At 36.2% G+C, this 23,567-nt stretch overlaps 1 protein-coding gene across 1 annotated transcript in view; it reads left to right on the forward strand.

Annotated features, from left to right (window-relative positions):
* LOC141331880 (uncharacterized) overlaps positions 1-23,567 on the forward strand; it is a 347,739-nt gene that overhangs the window by 78,553 nt on the left and 245,619 nt on the right. The gene's annotated exons all lie outside the window — the stretch shown is intronic.

Consider the following 23,567-nt stretch of genomic DNA (forward strand, 5'->3'; position numbering starts at 1 on the left):
ATACGAACACATTCCCAAAAATGACAACATTTGTTTTTTTGTGATTGGTTTTGGTACATTCTTTATACCTTCAACACGCTTGTCAGACAGAGATTTACAATTTGGTGTTATGACATGTCCCAAAAATGTTACCTGTTGTTTTGCAAATTGCAATTTTGACAGGCTGACTTTGTGGCCCTCCTCAGCCAAATGTTTCAGGAGGGTCACGGAGTCTGCTACGCAGGTAGCTTCGTCTAGAGAACACAAAAAAATATCATCAATATACTGCAATAAAACAGTACCCTCTGATAATTTAAGCGGTTCCAAACTTCTTTTCAGCGCTTCGTTATATTTTGTTGGACTTTCTGCAAAACCTTGAGCTAACCGTTGAAAGCAATAGCCTTTGCCATTAAATTCAAATGCAAACCAGTATTGGCTTTCTTTTGCCACTGGCACACTGAAAAATGCATTAGCCAAATCAATCACTGAAAAGAAGTTTGCATCAGCTGGTATCTGAGAAAGAATTGTATAAGGATTAGGCACTGAAGGAGCTCTCTGTTTTGTCGCTGCATTCACTGCCTGCAAATCCTGAACAAATCTCCATTCAGCCGGCTGACCTTTGTCTCTTATCTTTCTCACTGGGAAAATTGGAGTTCTAACTGGCGAATCATCGCATGGAATTATCACACCCTCCTTCAGTAAGGATTCAAACACTGGCCTTATTCCCTCAATTGCCTCTTTTTTAGTGGATATTGATGTTGACGCGGCCTGTAATCAGATTTTGGAGTGATTACAAGTGGTTCACATCCTTTAATTAACCCCACATCGTATTTGTGTTTGGCCCATACATGTGATGGTACTTCTGCCAGTGCTGAATGAATATCTGAGGGCTCAACATTTACCATGCACTGATTCTCCCAGTCAGTTTTGTCATTTAGAATTGGTCTTACAATTCTTTCAACCTCAATTTTGCATTCAATTGTCATCATAAATGCTTTCAAACTCTCACTGTGCTTCAATCCTGAGCCTATTTCTCTTCAATCTAAAGTATCGACACATTCTTTTGCATACAAACCAACCTCTGCCCAAGTCTGACCTTCAGCCTTCACTAACGACAAGTGTGGAACTGTCTGCTCTGTCATGTGATACTGTTTAGACTGTACCTCTGTAAGGCATGCTGCCAACGCACACACATCCTTTCGCCAAAACATTTTGTCAAAACTCAGAGTCTCTGCACAAGTCTGCTCAAACCAATCTTTTTCATAGTTTTCATCCCTTTCCACTACGACATGTGACGTACAATGCAAATCATCAGGTGCCATTATTTCTGCCTCAGAGCATGTTACACATTCCCTAGCTATTTCGCACATCATTGTAGCCCAATCATGATTTATGACGTGCCATTCGTAAACCCATTAAGACTCTTTGTGCAAACAGCTCCATTGCTCAACTCCTCTCTCCTTTTTCGATTCTGACACCCGTGAGGTCAGCAATGAGACTCAAATTCAGTTTGCACATCAGATCTCGTCCTAAGATGGGTATGGGACAAGTTTTTGAAAACAAGAATGCATGTTTTAGCACCCTTCCTGTTTCTGTTTACACATTAATGGTTCTGTAAATCTCTCAAACATTGTACGTCCTGACTCACAGAGAGACCCAGAAACACGATCTGTTAGCTCTGGTACACATGGTAGGTCACATAGCCGTACGGTTGATCTTGTAGCCCCTGAATCAGCTAAAAAAATCTATTCGTTTTCCCTGAACTATCAGTGAATATTTTGGCATTACTTTAAACGCCTCAGACTTATACATAGCATACTGCTTTTCAACAGCATCATCATTCATTTCAGACACAGACACAGGAAAGCAAGCTTTTTCTTCATTGCAAAGAGCAGTCAGTACATCAGTGTATGTGTATGCGTGTGTAATTGATTTATGTTCACTTCCCTTTTCTTGTGGCCGCTCGCTTGTCTCCTCCTCCCCCTCCTGCTCCCCGTTCCCCTCCCGGCATCAGTCCGATCCATTTTTCCTCTTGCTTCTTCGCTTTGGGGCAATTCTCAGCCCAATGTCCATCCTGTTTGCATGCACAGCATTTGGAGCAGCCTCTGAAGTCATGGTCGTTGGTCTCACATATCCAGCAGCTCCACTTGCGCTGAGGTTTCGCTGGGTCTCTCTCCTTTTTTCCTCTTCCCCAGCCTTTGCGGTTCTCTCTTCGCGCACCCGTGGCTATCTTCGCCAAACTCAGCTGTAGATCTCTGTCCATTCTGGCCTGTTTCTTCTCACGCTTATCTCTGTGCAGCTTATCAGCGTGTCGCGCGTGAATCAAAACTGTGGCCAATCTTACTTCTCTGAACTCAATGCAGGAAATTTTTACCTTTTCTGCAATGTCCGGTCTCAGTCCGTCCAGGAAGGCATTTCTCAAATGACTCTCCCATCTCCCCGGCTCCTGACCTCTGTCAGCCGGTTCAGTCAGCCCCGAGAATTGGTTGAACGCCTCGTGCAGGCGGCAGTAGTACTCATCGACCCTTTCATCTTTCTCCTGCTGGCATCGGCTGACTCTGGACATGTCGATACGCGTCGGAAACGTGTCTTTGATCACATCAACCACTCTGTCCACAGCTCTCCGGTATGCATAATTTGCGGGATCATCCCAGTCGCTGCTCTTCCTTCTGCTATCGTCCTCTGGCACTCTGCCCCTGATCTTGTACTAGTTTGTCGGCCCCAGCTTTGACAGCTCTGCCATCGTTGGGCTGAATTGTTCACAAAACCTTAACAGTTCGGTGCTCAGCTTGTCACCCCCTAGAGTCTCTTCGGGCAGTGTGTCTGGCTCAGCTCCACATGCTGCTGCTGCTGCTTCTTGCGGTGCTGTAGGGTTTTTTGGAGGGGAGCAGTCGAGGTCGGGATCAACTTTCAAAGCGCGCAGCTCGGCCACAGGGTAGTGATGGACATTGTACGGTGGTGGAACATGTTTAAAGACAGAAACCTTACACACATGCCTCTTGCAACATTTCTTTGGCACCTCACTGCCCTCCCTTACTGACTTTTTCACTGCTTTCAGCTTCACAACACTCAAGGTTCCCTCCCTAGGAAACTCATGATACATAATCAGTTTTTCTATGTCCAAAATACACTTTTCACCCACCGACTTTCTCATTTGCCTAAATGTCGGCGTGTCATATTTCTCATATTTCTCAAATTTGCTCTGAGATTTCCCCATACTGACGTTTGACCACTTTTTCCAAAGTGCAACTTTTTCCCTAGCCGGGCGCGCCCTATTCCCTGTCAGACGTCTCCAACAGAACCAATCTTTCACCCAAGATTGGAGAGGTCGAAGCTTTCCACTTCCAATCTACCCCCGCAGCCTTCCACTGCGTGGTTGCGATCAGTACCCCCAGGGTACGTCTCCTCGCGCGTAGATTTTGTCAATTGTCAGTATGGTTCGTCCCCTTTTACCAAATTTACCTATTTACTTTCTATTTACTTTTTCCCCAAAAAAGAAAATAATTAAGTCTGTCTCTTACCTGAGGGTCTCAGTTTTGGAGGCTTGATTTTGGTTCGTTTGATGATTCCAGTGGTGCCTCCTCCGGCCTTCGGCGGATCGGCCCCTATCTCCCTTAATCCTAGTCGGGGTTAGGGCTGAACATCTATTGTTCAGGATTACAGTCACCGTTCCGCTGTCAGGTCAGAAGACACAGCCATGAAATCCCACTTCTGACACCAAGTTTGTTGTGGAAATTTCCCTTGAGACCTCGGTAATAAAGACAAAACTTAAGTTAATTTATAGTTAATAAAGGTTTATTGTTTGCAAAGAAGATCAACAGTCATACAGAAACACAGGTTTGCTGCAGAGTGTGATGAAGGAGGGAGGGATTTTCTCCGCTTTATACCTCTTTGCACACCCAAGGTCACAAATTGAAAACCTGCTGACGCTCTCACATGAGATAGCAAGTAGAAAGACATCTCTATACATTATTCACCCCAAAACACTCTCTGCCATTGTCTTAAGCCTCCCCCTCCTGACCCCTAAGGTCACCCTATGGTGTCACGAGGCCCTCAGACCTTACATCACTCATTAACAGAAAGGGGCTAGAAGAAAGAGCTCTCTGTGTACATCCCTTAACACATAAATGTATATCACATGGACATGAAAAATCACCCCTTATGAATTTTTTCTCTAACACTATGGAAAAACTTAATTTTATTCACTGTACATTAAAATGGCATATATCATAGTAATATTAAATTAATACTAGAACTTTTAACATCTTGATTAACAAGAATGACAAGTGTGCGCTTTCACAATTTCTTACGAAAATTTATAATTTTCCAAGGCTAACTAAATAACTGAAGACAGAGTTATTTTTAACTCCATGTAGATCACAATCCACTGAAATCGGCTGTAAAATTTAAACGTTAGCTTGTTTATACTGTTAATGAAATATGCAATTTTCCTGTTGCAAGTATGTCCTTTTCTTCTATATAACACTTGTATTGTGTTAGCTTTATTAAGAAAGACACCACACATTTGTATTGTATACGTTTTATTGAGAGTTGTTTATTAAGAAAGACACCACACATTTGTATTGTATACGTTTTATTGAAAGTAGTTTATTAAGAAAGACACGACACATTTGTATTGTATACGTTTTATTGAAAGTAGTTTATTAAGTAAAACACCATACTTGTTGTTTTAAAGCATTTATTAAGAAAAGGTTTATAACATGTACTAGCAAGAACATAGATAGGAAACAAACATGTATTAGAAAGAGCTTTGCTAAAAAGAATGACCAAGAGGAATTCAAATGTTACCGTCGAGTGTTCTGTAGTAGACAGGCGTAGAGTGAAGCAGAGGAGAAGAATCCGGAGAAGAAAGAATGCGAAGATGCAGAGAGGTTATATAGGTACTTTCTTAGGGGATTTCCAAAAAGGACATTGGAATGCACCTGCTGGGTATAAAAGACTGAAGTACGAAGAGGGCATCAGATGCTGGTTCTGCAACAGCTTCTCCGGTGCCAGACGACCTGCCATGACGACCTGCCATTGAAGCCTTCGAACGACTAAGATAGCAATTTATTTTCTTTTATATTTCTTTATTTTATATAGTAGTATTTGTATGTAAAATATATAACCTATAGACAATAAAATTATACTTTATTATAACCAAGAAGCCTGCCTGCCAAAAGACTCTGATTGATAGACTTGAACTGAACAGACCACGGAGGAGTCTTCTGAAGCCTATGGTGTGAGTATGAAAATTACTTATACGATAGGGCAGATTCGACTATCTTTACCTAACCTGAGAATAAACAAAATAAGGTAGAAGGTGTAGGAAATTGAGCACCGCAAAACATGGCGCCCAACGTGTTGGGGGGGCATATTGACCATTGATTTCTGGCCAGGATCAATGATCACTTGCTCAACTCAGCTAATACGATTTAGGCACGAAAATATAGAGTTTAATAGGTAGGGAAAACCTATAGGAAACTCGAAAACTAAAAATAATTCAAAACGAGTTATTTATACGACCCATAAAGGGTTGTGTGCGCGCACAAAACTAAAAATCTCTGAAGGGAAAGCGCTTCCTGAGATTAGCTAAGTTTTTGTGAAACTTAGAAGGGGCTATAAAACTGTCAAGTGGGGGACGCTCCACTAAATGATGGTGAGGCCCCGAAACATACAAGTATGCAGGACTAAAGATTCTTAAATACGCGTATGTTAGAGTAGTGCCGTAAAAGAAGAGAATGTTGGTTTAAAGAAGAAAAAACGATTTGGGATAATTTGGTAACCATCCAGAGACATTAAAAACTGTAAAGTTTAAGAAAAATGAGATAGTGATTCTCAGTTTTAAGTATATTGAATTTTTATTCAATAAAAAATAACATAGTAATAATAGAGTACGTAACACAGTGCTAAGAAAGCAGGTAAAAATGGAGAGTAGTAAAAAAGAGGATAAGGAAACAATTAGCTTAAAACCTGAAGAAGGAAATCTTTCAGGAAAACAAGAGGATGAGAATAGTAATAGAGAGAGCTTAATAATGCCAGAGCCAGGATCGGCAATTAGACTGAATAAACAGGGATTAAAAATTGGCAAAATTGAATTTATAATGTATGATGGTTTAATAGAAGAAACTAGAGGAGGAATTGTGGTTATTGAAAAAGAACCCGTACAGATAAGTGCCGTTTCTAGACTGCTAGAAGAACAGGCGTAAAAGAGAGATAGAAAATACACAAAAATAGTTAGGTATGCAGAGTCCAGGATCCTTTAGAATTACGACTGGATCGCCTTACTGGAATTTTGTAATGCATGCCGTAATGACAGACTGCATGGCGAAGTTGCGTATAAAATACTCAAAATTAAAAGATAAAACAATAATGTAGTCCTTGATTGAAATTGCAATTAGTAGAGAGGTTAAAATAATACACTTAACCTTAATAAGAATAGGACAGTTTAGACATTTTGGAATGGCAGTGATAAAGGAATGCTAACTAGAAAAAATAAGTAGAAAAGGCATTGGATAAAATAAGCCTGTTAATGAACAACAAGAATAGAGAAAATTAAAAACAAACTTACAATGAGAGAAAGGGAGCAATAAAAACCCCTGAACGGCAGTTTCTGCCACAGAGAGATAGAAGGGAGCTCCGAAAAACCAGTAAGAAATAGAAATTAAAGTAACTAAGTATAAAGATTCCACTAGTAATAAGAAAGGAAGAGATTTAAGAGGAAAATGAGTTAGGAAGATTGTTCCTGAAAATAATTTAACTTACAGGCAAATGCGAACAGCAAGCCAGTCACCTTTTGCCACTAAGATAAGCGAGGTAAAATGAATGGTCAAAAATAGGAAAACAAATTATATGCCAAAAGGGTTTGAAATTAACAGAAAATAGTTAGAGAGATAAAAAGGTTAAACGCAGAACTAAGGCAAATAAAGAGGGAGTTGAATACTGTGCGGGGTCGGCAGGCTATAGCAAAACTAGAAATCGGAATGTGGGAGACTCCAGCGAAGCGATTAGAATTTACAACTCCAACACAGAGTAGAGTGGAGCAAAATGATATACAGGCAAAGTTATTAGAACTTCAGTTAAAAGAGGCAGTTAGAAAGCAAATAGGATCTAAAAAGGCAGGAGAAAATCATAATGCTTATACAGATCGGATTATAAAAGCGGCAGAAAATGCAAATTTAGGTTGCGGAGCTATAACTCGCTTTAGTCCATACATGTACAGGTCATGCAATTTCAGCAACAGTTATAGAGAGGGTGAGGAATTTAACCGTGACAGAGGACAAATATACGCAATGGAAGGAAATGTTAATAAACGCGTCCAAAGATCAAGTTCCAGAGTTAAGTGTATGGTTATCGATAGAAGAAGAGATACCTATGACAGATAAAGTAAGGTTATTAAGAGATGTAGGATGAAATATTCCAGGCGGATATAAGTTAATAGCAATTTTAGAATACTGTAGCTAAGAAATAAATAGAAGAGAGACTAGCTAATTTGATCTGAGTTATCACCATGTAAGAATAGTGAAAAGAAGAATCCCAAAATATACTTAGGCAAAAACAACAAAAAGTTAATCTGTTGAAAAAGCAGAATACAAAAGTGAGTGAAGGGAAAACATATAATACTGATTTTCAAATTAGACAGAGAGAGAGAAAAAAAAAAAAAACAGAGGTACTAGAGAAAAAAAAAAAACAGAGTATGAAAATCAGGGAGAAAAATAATACAAGAATAGGAAAAAATGACATAGGAAGTAATCCTGGAAAATCAAATTATATTTCAGAAGATAGATGAAGAAAAATGACTCCAGAAGAAAGAAGCCGTGTGATTCAAAAGTGTAAAACAGAAGAATCAAATTTAATGTGTGTTCAGGCAGTAGATCTCTCATCTTAGACAGAACTATTTAAAAAATAATAATAATAATAATTTTGATAAAGACAATAGTCTAAAAAGATATGCAGTCAAATGTAGGGAATGAAACAGGAGTAATAGAGAAAAAACAAAAAGTACCACAATGAAGGACATTTGGTCTGTAAAAACGGAACATTTGTGACCAGAGAGTAATAGCATATGAAGAACATTTATTTGTTGATTTAGAAGGAGAGTATTTTTGGATACAGGAGCAGATGTGACCACTATAACAGAGCCAATACAATTTACAGACAGTATTTTAATTCAAGCTTATAATATAAATATAGACAAGAAACAAATAGGAGATAAATTCGGCATTAAGATGTTAAAGGGTATAGAAAACTTAGTAGCTGCTAGAGATCTAAAAAAAAGGTCCTGAGATTAAAAAAAAAAAAAAATGTAGATATCGAACACGAATTAAATAGAATATGAAACAAAATGATAGGATCAGAAGAAGCGAAAAATGAATTAATACAATTCATGGGAAAAGCTCCGTATAGGAAATATAAAAATGAGTGTGGAAAAGTAAGTGATAAATAGGCGCATGAAATAATAGATGGAATACATAAGCCTCAAAGGCAATATCCAATAAATTAAAATGGCCAAAGAAGAATTAAATCAAACAATAGATGAGCTAGTAGAACAGGGAGTACTTAAAGAAGTTAAGTCTGCGATAAAAAATAGTCCCATACAATTAGTACCAAAACTAGACAAAACGTACTAGTTACAGATCGTAAAGCATTGAACAGAGTAATGAAACCAGATAGACGTTATGTAAGTAATGCTAGAGACACAGTTAAAAGGTTATAAATGGAAGATTTCTAACTAAAGCTAGATTTAGCGAATGGCTTTTGGTCTATTCCATTAACAGAAAAGAATCAAAAAAAAAAAACTGCTTTTACTTTAAGTAATACACATTATGTTTTTAAACAATTGCAACAAACTTAGTAATATGTAAACCGTAATGAAGTTACTAAACTATTCATAAGGAAATACTAAAGCAATTAGAGATTTATGGTGGTGATATATTAATCATTGATAACAATGGAAAAACTTGTAAAAACTGTAAAGAAAGTGGTGAATCGCCAAGCGGAGGCAGGATTGAAACCGAACATTAAGAAAGTAATGACAGATAAGGGTGAATTTTTAGGATTTTGGATATCAGCAGAGAATAGAGAAATTACACAAAGAATAAAAAAGTGAAGTACAAATCTAAAAACTTTAGAAAGGGTTAAAAAAGTACAACAAATGATGGGACTTTAAAATTATGTAAGGGATATAGTTCTTAAGCTTAGTAAAAAGCTTAACCAATATGCTACAATGAAAGGTAGTAAATTAGGTTGGGCTGAAAAAGCAGAGAAAATGCTACAAGACTTAAAAGACACAATTCTAAGTTTAGGTCAAAGGAGAAAGGATGAAATTATAAGAAGGCTTAAAAGGTAAATTTAGATTGCGATTTAACTGGTTATTATTTAATAACAAAAAAATGAAAGTAGTAATTACAAATACTAATTTGTAAAAGATGTGAAAGCTGGAAAAATCCAGAGAAAAAATTTTTTACCTATCAAGAAGAAACTAGCAGCAATTAGTAAGAGATATGCAGAATGTTAAGATCTAGCACAAGGACAGAAGATATTAATTAACATAGATGAAGCAATAACGGGACATTTAATGAAAAATAAAAGATCCGAAAGCACAGAATTTGAGATGACAGTGATTGGTTAGGTTCAAACTATAAAATAAAATAGAGGTAGAGAAAAATGTCAGAAAATGAAAGTAAACGTGTTTAAAGGAATAACAGTGTACACAGATAGGTCAAAAACTCTCGTGGACGCTAATATAGCTCATTGGACATTTATCATACAAGTAAAGAAAGGAGAAGAGTTAAGAGACGAGAGCTGTGTCCTCGGAATAACTCAAATTGCAGAGGTAATAGCTTTATTAAAAGCTTGTGTAAGATTAAAATAAGCTAATAAAAGCTTAGGTTATTCTTATAAAAGATAGCAAATATGTTAAAACAAGAATAAATGAGAACGTAGACATATAGGGAAAATTTAGTGGAAAACCTGTTGAACATAGTGAACTAGAAGGAAATTTATGATCTAATAAGAGAGTTAGATCTGATAGTTATTCATCAAACTATACATTCCTTAGATGACACAGAAGTAACTTAAGGAAACTGAGAGGTAGACAAGTTAGCAAAATTAAGAAGAAGAATTGTAGTCAGAGAAAACAAGAATAACACTGTTTAGAAAATACATATACATGAAAAATACATGAAAAGTCCCAGTGTAAACCTAAATAGGTAAAGTTTTATCTGACAATTATATAACTATTGCCAATTAGAGGAAAAATACTGTATAGACAAATAAGACTAAAATGTAAAAATTGTATGCAAAGAAGATACAATGAAGCTATAAGAAATGACTATGGTAAAATTACACCAGAAAGAGTTAGTCAAGAATGGTCATCAGATATAGCTGGACCTTTAAATCCTAAATCAAGGTCAGGAAATAAATTCATGCTGATAGCAGTAGATGAATTTTCAAGTCGGATTTGGGCAAAATCCTTAAAAGAGGCATCTGCAAATGTGATTATAACAGCATTAGAAGAATAGACAACTAGTTGGTTTAGACCTCAATCGTGTAAATGTAATTACGTTACTTAGTTCATTCAAAGGGAGTAAGAAGATTGACTTTCAGAGAAACATATAGTTGTATATAAAGCTTTATGCTGTACTCCTGAATTAAATGAAATCGCAGTATGCAAGTGAAGTATATCATTATACTTATTATAGATCAAATCACAATTATGTGAGATGGAATGAATATATGGACGAAGCCTTGTATTACAGTGACTTAGAAAATCAAAGAAAGAAAAACAATAAAGTGTCAAGTTAGAGATAATGTCTAATAATAATAAAGTTAGACAATAAGTAGTTAGCTTATCCTTTTTTAGGAGTTGAAAAGCAAACAAACAATAGAGCTATCTGAAAATGGACTTTGGAGTAAAAGAAATGTAATTTTAACAAAGTAAATTCTTGGAAAAGAAATCCAAGAGAAAGAAAAATAACCCTATTCCTAGAGTGCAATGTAAATGCAGTGAAATGCATAAAAAGAAACAGAGCAGCTTTACTCTAGTGTACAAATGTGAAAGACATATATTAGTAAGTTATGGAAGCAATAATAGTATGTCTCTGGATGGACCAAAGTTAAGAGAAACTATGTTTAGTGAAAAATGAAGAATAGAATTCAACGCTAAACTAGAGTCTGAGTAAATGGCAGAGCAAGAAAAAGAGGCAGTGAGCGAACAACGAATATTTACTGGCAGTGGTCTGGTCGTCTGGCACCGTAAGTATACAATTCATCAATTAAATAATGAATTGGAAATAACCCCCAAAGAAGGGGAACAAATAATAGAATGTTTTGAGTGTTGATCAGACTTTTAGAAGGGGAAGAAAGCCCAGTCAATAGAGAAAAGTCTTCTAACACATAAGACAACTTCAGAGTTGAAGATTCAGATCCAGAAGCAAGTGCTGGAATGTGAGGAAACGAATGATTAACGACTAAGGGAGATTCCAGAGCACTCCATTTTCTGTTGTATGATACAAGATAACGGGAACTGAAACAAAATGGACGAGCAGAGAGAAATATAGCAGAATAGTGTGAAAATGGAAAAAGGTCTGCTTAAGCAAACTAAACTTTGTAGTAACAGTGATAACTAGCTATACTTATAGTAGTAATTTGTAGTTTGAGAAAAAGCGATAGGAATGCGACTGTAATAGATCAAGAGATACAGGGATAAGGTACCACTTATCCAGACTATGAAATTGACAACCTTAGTGATAAACAAAGATTTCACTTGAAAGTCAGAAAAAGAAGGATTTAACATAGAACATCATAAAATGTTACCCTTAGATGAATAACAACAAGAAAAGATAAATGAAAAACATTAGAGTGTAAAGAGCTGTTTGCAAACGAAAATATATACATTATATGAAAGTTTGAGAGCAAAGGTTAAGAAATCCATTTCCCGGTCTAGGAGGGTATGGCCAATCTATTAGGGAAGTTGAAATAGCTCTAGGACAAATTAAGCATTTTAAAAGAGAAAAGAACCTTTTGTCAAATCAGTATTATAATAGATAAATACTGGTAAGAGTGCCCTGACAATAGTTTTAATAAATGAACCAAGACTAGATATTGATTGGAAATTACATGTGAAGTGGCATTTTAAAGTACTAGAAATATTAAATAAGAGATTTAAAAACCAAGCTTGCACGGTCAGAGAGATATATTAGATCAGCTGTATATGTGGGCAGGGCAGTGCAGAGGTGATGAGAGTTATAGTCACAGAGCAGGAATAAGGGCAAGAGTCAAAGGCAGTTATTGGATAATATTCTCAGATGGAGATGGAGTTAAAAGTCAAGGAGTAAAAATTTAAACAATGTTAAAGCAACCACTGTTGTGGAGAAATCTGATAATGAAGAATAACACGATGACTGATCAGATTATAATACAGTTTAGGCTGTTTGATTTGCTGCAAGAAGTAGCAATGAGTGGGTATGGAAAGATAATTCCAATTAAAATTAAGGGTCCAATAAAATGATCCACGGTAGGAAATTATGGAGCTAGAGTACAGTATGATAACAAGAGGTTAGGGAAGGAATATCCAATGCCTATAGTTTGAATAAGAGATAAGAACGATAAACAAATAAATACATATGATTCCTGAAGAGATTCCAGAATACTATAGGAAAGAAGATGAGACAAATATTGCTTATAAACTGATATGAAGTTTCAGAGGTGATTTGGACATAACAAAGGATTAGTTCATCTGAAACTATTTTGGATGGTGAGATATTGTTATGATATAAAAGAAACTGGAATTGTGTGATGGGCAAAAAAAAGATAGCAACAGAAATAATATGAATCAGGGAATTAGTAGGTTGCTATCCAAGACCATTAACACTGATAAGGCGATATATGCAGATGCTAGCCTACATTTCATTTATTTCATAGTGGTTAAAAAACATTATTTTAAAGAAAGTAGTAACCCAGAGAAAACTAAAGGTACAGAAGGGGAATTGAAGAGAGTAAGGTCTCTAAAAATAAAAAATACAAATACGAAGAAAAAGGAACTTTTTATTTCTTGGAGGAATGTCAAAAAATACCTATAGAAATTTGAAGTGGATCATGAGTAATTTTCATGTGGTATTAATCACAATAATTGGACTGTTGGTTTTAATCATTTGGGAGAAAACTGATAAGAATGATTTGTTTCAGAATCTGTAGGATAATGAAAAAGTGTAAAAAGGGTGTAAAATAACCCCGACACTAATTTACATTCAACTATTCATGCACCTGATAAAGTGGGTGTTGTCAAACCTAGATCCTATAAGACCTCATACGTCTAGTAACATAAAGACAGAACACTTCAAGACTTAAGGACACACCAAGACTTAATTTGCCAACACGAAGAGAATATATGGCACATAGCAGAATGATGACTGCAGAGTCTGTCTTTGAACGACTTGATCATTTCGACAAAATGGTAATTATATATTTATTCTGTCTAAGAAAGAATAATGCTGTTCATTAGCAACAACTGAACATTGTAACTAAGAATAAAAGAAATAAGTAAAGTATGTATAGCGATACTTTGAATTGTAATATATTTTATAGGAGTTTAAAAGAACTGCAAGGTCAACTGTTGTCACGAAATCCAAACTACTGTATTGCTGTTAGAGAAGATGAATGCATGTGTTATCATCAGATGTTATTTATTCAGAAAACTAGATTTTTTATGGGAGATCTGTGTAAAAACTGCTTTAAAAGATGTAAAGTGATAGCCTGGTTTAATGATGATGATGGAACAATGGAATACTGTGTAAGATCACACGAGTTGATCACATTCCTGAGTACAGATGTATTTAAACAATGCAAGAGTAAACTGAAGTTGCTCCACCCAGAGGCCAGATACTGGTACAATGACTTAAGTGCTCACAAAAGTTGGCTAAATGATGACTTGCTTTTAGCGCATGAGTTGCATGGCAAGTACACCAATGATGTTAACAGAGTAGTGAAATTTGATGAAGTGTTTATTTCATAGATGAAAACATTGAGGGAGTTGCTGGAGATGAAAGAACAGCCACCCTAGACACAAACGTCTCGACAGAGCTTCAAAATGACGTAGACGGCCACTGGGACGGTATTTATACCTAGATCCAGAATTCCATTGGTTGACAATTGTAAAACATGTCTGATTAATGGAAGGAGCCGCACGTTTATTTGTGAAGACTCTAAGGGACAATTGATTGGAGCATGTTATCATGAAATTACTGATGGGAAATTGGTGAGACAAAAATTTGGGCAATATTTGACAATTATAAAACAAAACATCAAAATTTGGCCAACTGGTGATATTGTGAGTGGAAAAATTATAGAAAGTAAAATTATATGGCCTAAGAACAAATGACCCTGGGTGGATCAATATATGAACACATTCCAAATGAACGTTGTTACGGAGTCAAGACAAGTGTATACTAGACTAAGCAAATGTGTCAAGAATAAAAAATGTTACAGGCCATACATGGGTTTCAAGATGCAGGACAAACTTGCAAGACTGGGGTGTTAATGAAATATGCAATTTTCCTGTTGCAAGAATGTCCTTTTCTTCTACACACACTTGTATTGTATACGTTTTATTGAAAGTAGTTTATTAAGAAAGACACCACACACTTGTATTGTATACATTTTATTGAAAGCAGTTTATTAAGTAAAACACCATACTTGTTGTTTTAAAGCATTTATTAAGAAAAGGTATATAACATGTACTAGCAAGAACTTTAATAGGAAACAAACATGTATTAGAAAGAGCTTTGCTAAAAAGAATGACCAAGAGGAATTCAAATGTTACCGTTGAGTGTTCTGTAGTGGACGAGGCGTAGAGTGAAGCAGAGGAGAAGAATCCGGAGAAGATAGAATGCGAAGATGCAGAGAGGTTATATAGGTACTTTCTTAGGGGATTTCCAAAACTCATGGTATCTCAGGACATTGGAATGCACCTGCTGGGTATAAAAGGCTGAAGTACGAAGAGGACATCAGATGCTGGTTCTGCAACAGCTTCTCCGGTGCCAGACGACTTGCCATTAAAGCCTTCGAACGACTAAGATAGCAATTTATTTTCTTTTGTATTTCTTTATTTTATATATTAGTATTTGTATGTAAATTATATAACCTATAGACAATAAAATTATACTTTATTATAACCAAGAAGCCTGCCTGCCAAGAGACTCTGATTGATAGACTTGAACTGAACAGACCACGGAGGAGTCTTCTGAAGCCTATGGTGTGAGTATGAAAATTACTTATACGATAGGGCAGATTCGACTATCTTTACCTAACCTGAGAATAAACAAAATAAGGTAGAAGGTGTAGGAAATTGAGCACCGCAAAACAATATATAGATAAAGAGCTAATTGTTTTCCTTTAAAAACATGTTTTATATTCACACTGTAAAACTGTCTGTGTCAAAATCGTAATACTGTTCAAGAAAATCGTGATCGGTTTCTTTTGTCCATAATCGCACAGCCCTAAACTGCATAACGCTCACTGTTTTACAATGACAGCTGGCAGTGTGAAAACCTTGTCACAAGATGTTTGTGAACAATTTTGGACACAGAAGGGCCACCATTCAAGTGGGAATTAAAATAAATATGGTGGGAAACATAATAAACCGTTTGTGCAGATTAAGAAAACACTTTGAGATCCTGTCTGAGTCACTCATTGCGTTCCACAGGGGTCTGTGTTCGGTTCACTTTTATTTATATTTTACCTCTTGGTTGTAATTCTCATTCTTATGGTATTAATTTGTACCAACCTGTTTGTTCTTCAGAGTTTTTGATTCTGCAGGGTTTTGAATCTCTCATCTTCTCTCTGTCCTCTTTAATAAACTCAGTCTTCACAGATTTCAGCTCTTCCTGATGATTTGATGGGAATATTCCAGCATTTATTGGTGAATTGCTGAGTACAGTTTGTGATTGCTGAGGAAGGAGCTTCACTGAACATGTGTGGAAAAGCCAATTTTCCAAAATCAGCAACAAATCAAAGATGCAGTAAGTGCTGTCTCTTTGTGAACCATTACATTAATATATTATATTACTATGTAGCAACATCATGCTTAAGGACAGTTCCACCAATTGCATTAAAGGTAAAATCTGTGTAAGAATTAGCCTTCATAATTTTTCTGTGCAAAAATAATATACAAAATAATAATAATTAAAAAAAATCCACAAGCTTGCAGTAGGTTCCCAGTGACAAGAAAGATTTACTGCAGGTGAGACTAAAAAAAAAAACATTCCAACATAAACATATTTTTCCATTCTGATGTTTGAGTACAACACTAGTGTCCAGAGTGACTTAATACAATTACATTTTCCAATACTTCTCTTCATATGTGCACAGAACACAGATTACCTCTTTTATATAAGTGCATTACTCAGACAAAAAAAAAAATGCTGTAATTCTCCAAAATTTCTTTTGTTTGTTTGTTCTATAGCACAATCCAAAATCTCGTAGCATTCAGTAAGTCAGTCTAGCCACTAGCTGTCACTACAACATTGTAAAAATCATTTGAATAAATAATTGTCCATCATGATTATCGAAATGAAAACTAACTTTTTCACGTTTTAACAGTGACTGTAACACATTTGATCAGCCAAAAATAAATCTCATTAGAGAAATAATGTTATGAAAATTTGCAGCAAAACTTGAGTTGGGTTCTTTCCCGCATTCAGTCACAGTTATTCAGCAAACACTCGGTTGAAAACATTGATGGAAATCCGATGAAAACAAGGCAGTGTCTAACTGAGATTTACAGCATAACGGGACTTTACTCGTTTGTGAAATTATTTGTCCTAAACAACTCAGTATTTAACTCATACTTTATAAACGGAGGAAAGTTAGACGCAATGGTCGTTTTTGCCGGATGAACGAAGGTAAAGTCCACTTTCTGAACTGAATACACATGCAATACATACAATGACTACAAAGTTATTCATACGTGAAGCTGACATTTACCTCAAATTCCTGCTACTCTCAAACCTAATTGCGCCAAATAATATACGCAGGACGGCAAAAAGCAAATAATAGAGAAGAAAAAGAGGACTTCTCTCCGGACAACTCTCTCTCTCTCTCTCTCTCTCACGCAGCTCCGCTCTCTAACTCGCGCATGCGCACATCGAGTGATCCTCAAGAGCTCTGAAGATGAAGAAAGAGTCTCGATCGCCTCCAGGAGGCTGGAATCAGTATAGGTCACAAACCCCACCCTCTCCATCTAATCTAACGGGACGAAAGACAAAACTAAATCGTTTTGGATGGAAAGCAAATAATGAGGATTAAATTGGATTAAGTAAATGTGATGTGGTTATTCCCAATGTCTGTAGTTGATTTTAGGTTATTAAAGATAAAAAACAAAACAAGAATCTAAAGATCATCTATCAGTGTATGCTACAGAAATGATTGCACTATTATTGGCTCTTCAGTGGGTTGAAGAGATTAATATACCTGAAGTCCTCATATGTTCAGACTGTTTTTCAGCATTATCAAGTTTAAAGAGTTTTAAATCTTTACCTAGACAAGACATTTTATCAGACATCTTACAAAGTTTGTTCAGAATGCAAACAAAAACCATGATCTCTTTTGTATGGATACCTGCACATATAGGAATAGAAGGAAATGAAATGGTAGATCAAATAGTGAGTGAAAAAAAAAACTTTCATCATTATTCACAACAGGATTACAACACATCTTCAACATTACAACATGGTTTAGTGTGGTGCATATCAACAAGAGGAGGTGCCAATAAAAGGTCCGTACACTATAGTAACCAAGCAATACAACTGTTTATTGATGTAAAATACAGCTGATCAAATTATGATAATAATAATCAATAATGATATCATCAATAATAAGTAAAAGCATAAAAGGATTGACAAAGCTGGATAGTTATATGCTGAACCCCAAGCAAAATAGCAGAATAAAGATATAATGAACAGGCTTATCTGAAGGCCAAGGCTAACATTCCCAGGAGACTAGATGACATATTCTTTGAAGCTCCCTCCCTCATTGTTGTTCATCTCCGTTGAGCGCACAAAAGCACAAGATGACCCGTCTCTTACACAGTTGAACATATTGTAATACAATCTAAAAGGTATGGTATCGAAATAATACAACTTACAGAAGAACTTCAAGATTCAGATTGAGTCAAAGCAACTTCAAAGTGTTAAATTATTTCATATAGTATATGCACCTAAAGCTGGTTTGCCAGACGCCATAAAATGTCAAAGAAGAAGAAGCTGCTTAATTGGGTCGAGGAAATGCAACTATTCAGAACAGTTATTTGCTCACACTCTTACCCTGGTTTAGTAAGTTTAGTAAGTGGCAAGTCTACATCTACATATTATGTGATATCCTACAAAGCATGTTCATAATTCACCAGTATAGATTGAGCATATATTTTTATGGCATGGACAGTGGATTGTGGTGAGGGCCATTCAACGACTAACTTCACTGTATTCAGAAAATAAAAATACAACCAGCAGGCAAAAGTAGTTAATAGAATATCAAAAATGATAATGCCTTACTAAAAAAAAAAAAAAAAGCAGCAATGAGCAGCAAAGCTGCATGACAGTATATCTTGCTTCTGCTTTGCCTAAATATATCATAAGTGAAATAATAAATAGTTATTTATTGTAAAACAGAGAAGAACATGGTTAAAGTGTCACAGCACAGTCTTCAGCTTCCTGAGCAAGAACAGTTTGTATAAAGCTACTTTCCTTCATTAAAAATAGAAAACTACAATTGACGCATGCATAAGACAGTTGAACATAATATGAAAACACAGTATGATTTATATCATGATTATATCATATACGAGAATAAAACTTTTTGAAACTGTTCTTTTTTCGAGATGATCTCAGTTGAATCTGCTGGTTTTGAACATGAAGATGAACTTTATTGACTGTGAAAACTTTAGATGATGTTTCTTTGTCATGGCTCTTGATTGATCCAGATGATATTTTATTGCTAGATTCATTATTGTGTGCAGCATCAGATCTGAAAGTGCTGGATCTGAAGATGATCTACTTGCTGTGATTGTTTTTTGTGTGACTGCGTAGAGCAGATGAATGTCTGAAACAGATCCCACATTCAGTGCAGTGATACGGTTTCTCTCCAGTGTGGATCATCTGGTGCCGTTTTAATTGTCCAGCTGTAGTAAAAGTCTTTTCACACTCAAAACACATGTAATCTTTCACACCAGTGTGTATTTTCTGATGTACTATCAAACTTTGTAACTGTGAAAAACTCTTTCCACACAAATGGCATGAATGTGGCTTCTCCTTTGAATGAACTCTCAGGTGTGTCTTCAGGTTTGAAGCCCACAAAAATGTTTTATCACATTGATCACATGCGTACAGTTTCTCTCTAGTGTGGATGTTCATGTGCTCCTTAAGATTTGATGATCGTGAGAAACTCTTCCCGCACTGATCACAAGTGAACGGTTTCTCTCCAGTGTGAACTCTCATGTGACACTCAAGATGTTTGGTCAAACTCTTTCCACACTGAGTGCAGGTGACAGATTTCCTGGCTCTTCTTTTCTTTAAATCTTTGTGTTTGGTTTGAGAGCGACTCATTTTGACACGATTTCAATCATCAGCTTCACTCATTTCTCCATTCTCCTCATTTTCATCAATAAACTCTGAAATAAAAATAAAAACATTTCATTTTCAGAAACTCGTTAAAAAATAAAAGAGAGAACCGTGAACTTGATGTAAGAGCAGAAAGTAGGCAATTGCCATACAAAAGATTGATCTTCAGATTAGACTATTAAATGTTTAATACTGTTTAAACTACACAATTATCTAACATAGTTTTTGTATTATTGACTCACTATTTTCCTATTTAATACTGTAAATCTGCTTTGACACAATCTGTATTGTTAAAAGCGCTATATAAATAAAGGTGACTTGACTTGACATACATTTTGTTAAAAGAAATAAATACCCAGTTCAAAATAAGTCTCTTATTATTCGCTGCTTCATCGATTATTCAACAGCTTTAAAGATCCAAATAATCAATGGTGCTATATTTTCCTTGATTTTCATATTTATGTGTTCATGATTTATTGGTTTATGCTTCTTATATTAATCCTCATCATATACTCATATCCCAGTATTTACTCTTTAATGTTACTGATTTGTGTTTATCTTTTAATTTAGTTTGATGTAATGTCATAATATTTTATGTCAACTGCATTAGGGCTGTGCGATTAATTGAAATCGTATCGAAATTGCGATGTGAACATGCACAAAAATTTCTAAATTGCCTTACAGCACGATTTTGCATGCACTCGACTGATACTTTTTCCTGCAGTACGCTATTTGAACTGATCACAACACAGCGCGCCTAAACAGAGAGCAAGAACATGCCAACGTTCATGCTTGAAACCAGAAATGGTCATGCTGGTCTTCTTTGCAGAAAGCAGCTAGACTCTGCCAGTGTTCTAATTGTTTAATCGTTTTTATGTGGGAGACTGTGGTCTGGGTTGGTGTTTTTTCAAACACACACACACACACACACACACACACATGTTTGTTTTTGTGAATTGTGGGGACATTCCATAGACGTAATGGTTTTTATACTGTACAAACGATATTTGCTATCACCCTACACCTTCCCTACACCTAAACCTAGCCCTCACAGGAGACTGTGCATATCTTTACATTCTCAAAAAAACGTATTCTGTATGATTTATAAGCCTTTTGAAAAGTGGGGACATGGGCAATGTCCTCATAAGTCACCCTCTCCTTGTAATACCTATGTCATACCCATGTTATTACACCAATTTGTGTCCTGATATGTCACAAAAACAAACACACACACACACACACACACACACACACACACACACACACACACACACACACACACACACACACACTTACTTTTTGCCACAGGTCTGTTCTAGAGACATTTTGTTCTTTCTTTACTAGGCAGGGCTCGAAATTGTGAACGTTTTGGTCGCATATGCTCTCAAAATTGAATCTGCCCAACCTGAAATTATATTTGGGAGCATTCGTGCGAGTGTGAGAAATTGTTGTGTGCCGACTTGGTTTTTATTTCTTTGCAAAACTTTCGCTAGCCTAACTACTGCACAGACCGCTGTGAGCTGATACAGTGACAGTTTCGCCATTCTCTCTTTCCATTGTGGACAAATAAAAGGTCTCCACACACCGCTTTTGGAGAAATATACCATATTTTGTGCTCTCGCGTACATTCTGTCAGATACAATTCAGTTCAACGTGGCATACATTCACATCAAATGATAACTCGGCGGCAGAGTTGCACTCACGCAGGGGCGTAATTTCCACTGGGGACATGCTTTTCAAAATCCCGTTTGTGTTCGCCCATATTTCAAATGGTTTTGTTAAAGTAATCTATTTTATTGTAGAATGCACTCTCAGCGCCACAGAGAGTCTTGCACGATCATTAAAACGAAACCGAAAGTAAAATGCGCACACGCAGTCAAAAGCTATTTTAATGCCCCGCGTTTAGAGCTCCTAACTTTTTGAAGTTGGGAGCACCAGTGCTACCAAATGATTAATATATATATATATATATATATATATATATATATATATATATATATATATATAAAGAGCTAATTGTTTTCCTTTAAAAACATGTTTTATATTCACACTGTAAAACTGTCTGTGTCAAAATCGTAATACTGTTCAAGAAAATCGTGATCGGTTTCTTTTGTCCATAATCGCACAGCCCTAAACTGCATAACGCTCACTGTTTTACAATGTCAGCTGGCAGTGTGAAAACCTTGTCACAAGATGTTTGTGAACAATTTTGGACACAGAAGGGCCACCATTCAAGTGGGAATTAAAATAAATATGGTGGGTAACATAATAAACCGTTTGTGCAGATTAAGAAAACACGTTGAGATCCTGTCTGAGTTACTCATGGCGTTCCACAGGGGTCTGTGTTCGGTTCACTTTTATTTATATTCTACCTCTTGGTTGTAATTCTCATTCTTATGGTATTAATTTGCACCAACCTGTTAGTTCTTCAGAGTTTTTGATTCTGCAGGGTTTTGAATCTCTCATCTTCTCTCTTCACAGATTTCAGCTCTTCCTGATGATTGATGGGAATATTCCAGCATTTATTGGAGAATTGCTGAATATGTGATTGTTGAGGAAGGAGCTTCACTAAACATAAACTTCTGTGTGGAAAAGCCAATTTTCCAAAATCAGCAACAAATCAAAGATGCAGTAAGTGTTGTCTCTTTGTGAACCATTACATTAATGTATTATATTATTATGTAGCAACATCATGCTTAAGGGACCGTCTGACAGTCCCACCAATTGCATTAAAGGTAAAATCAGTGTAAGAATTAGCCTTCATAATTTTTCTGTGCAAAAATAAATTACAAAAATAATAATAATAATTAAAAAAAAATCCACAAGCTTGCAGTAGGTTCCTAGTGACAAGAAAGATTTACTGCAGGTGAGACTTAAAAAAAAGATTCCAACATAAACATATTTTTCCATTCTGATGTTTGTAGTACAACGCTAGTGTCCAGAGTGACTTAATACAATCACATTTTCCAATACTTCTCTTCATATGTGCACAGAACACAGATTACCTCTTTTATATAAGTGCATTACTCAGATAAAAAAAAATGCTGTAATTCTCCAAAGTTTCTTCTGTTTGTTTGTTCTGTAGCACAATCCAAAATCTCGTAGCATTCAGTGAGTCAGTCTAGCCACTAGCTGTCACTACAACATTGTAAGAATCATTTGAATAAATGATTGTCCATCACGATTATCGAAATGAAAACTAACTTTTTCACGTTTTAACAGTGACTGTAACACATTTGATCAGCCAAAAATAAATCTCAATAGAGAAATAATGGTATAAAAATTTGCAGCAAAACTTGATTTGGGTTCTTTCCCGCATTCAGTAACAGTTATTCAGCAAACACTCGGTTGAAAACAATGATGGAAATCCGATGAAAACAAGGCAGTGTCTAACTGAGATTTACAGCACAACGGGACTTTACTCGTTTGTGAAATTATTTGTCCTGAACAACTCAGTAATTAACTAATACTTTATAAACGGAGGAAAGTTAGACGCAATGGTCGTTTTTGCCGGATGAACGAAGGTAAAGTCTACTTTCTGAACTGAATACGCATGCAATACATACAATGACTACAAAGTTATTCATACGTGAAGCTGACATTTACCTCAAATTCCTGCTACACTCAAACCTAATTGCGCCAAATAACATACGCAGGACGGCAAAAAGCAAATAATAGAGAAGAAAAAGACGACTCACCGGACAACTCTCTCTCTCTCTCTCTCTCTCTCTCTCTCTCTCTCTCACTTCCGGTGTGACTGAGTGTGGGTGGACGGAGTAGGTGCGGGCGTGTGTGGAATCCTGCTGTGAGTGCTTTCACTTTTTTTCCTTTTTTCTTTCCTTGCTCTTGCTGTTGTTGCTAGTGGTTGGGTCAGTTGTTTAGTTGGGCCGCGTGCTACCGTCCTCTTTGCGGGCAGCATGACGGTCCCACGTTCGCAAGTTTTAAGCAAACTTACGCGACGCCATGGTGTGAAAG

This window comes from Garra rufa, chromosome 1 (genome assembly GCF_049309525.1).
Source record: "Garra rufa chromosome 1, GarRuf1.0, whole genome shotgun sequence".
NCBI classification, from domain to species: domain Eukaryota; kingdom Metazoa; phylum Chordata; class Actinopteri; order Cypriniformes; family Cyprinidae; genus Garra; species Garra rufa.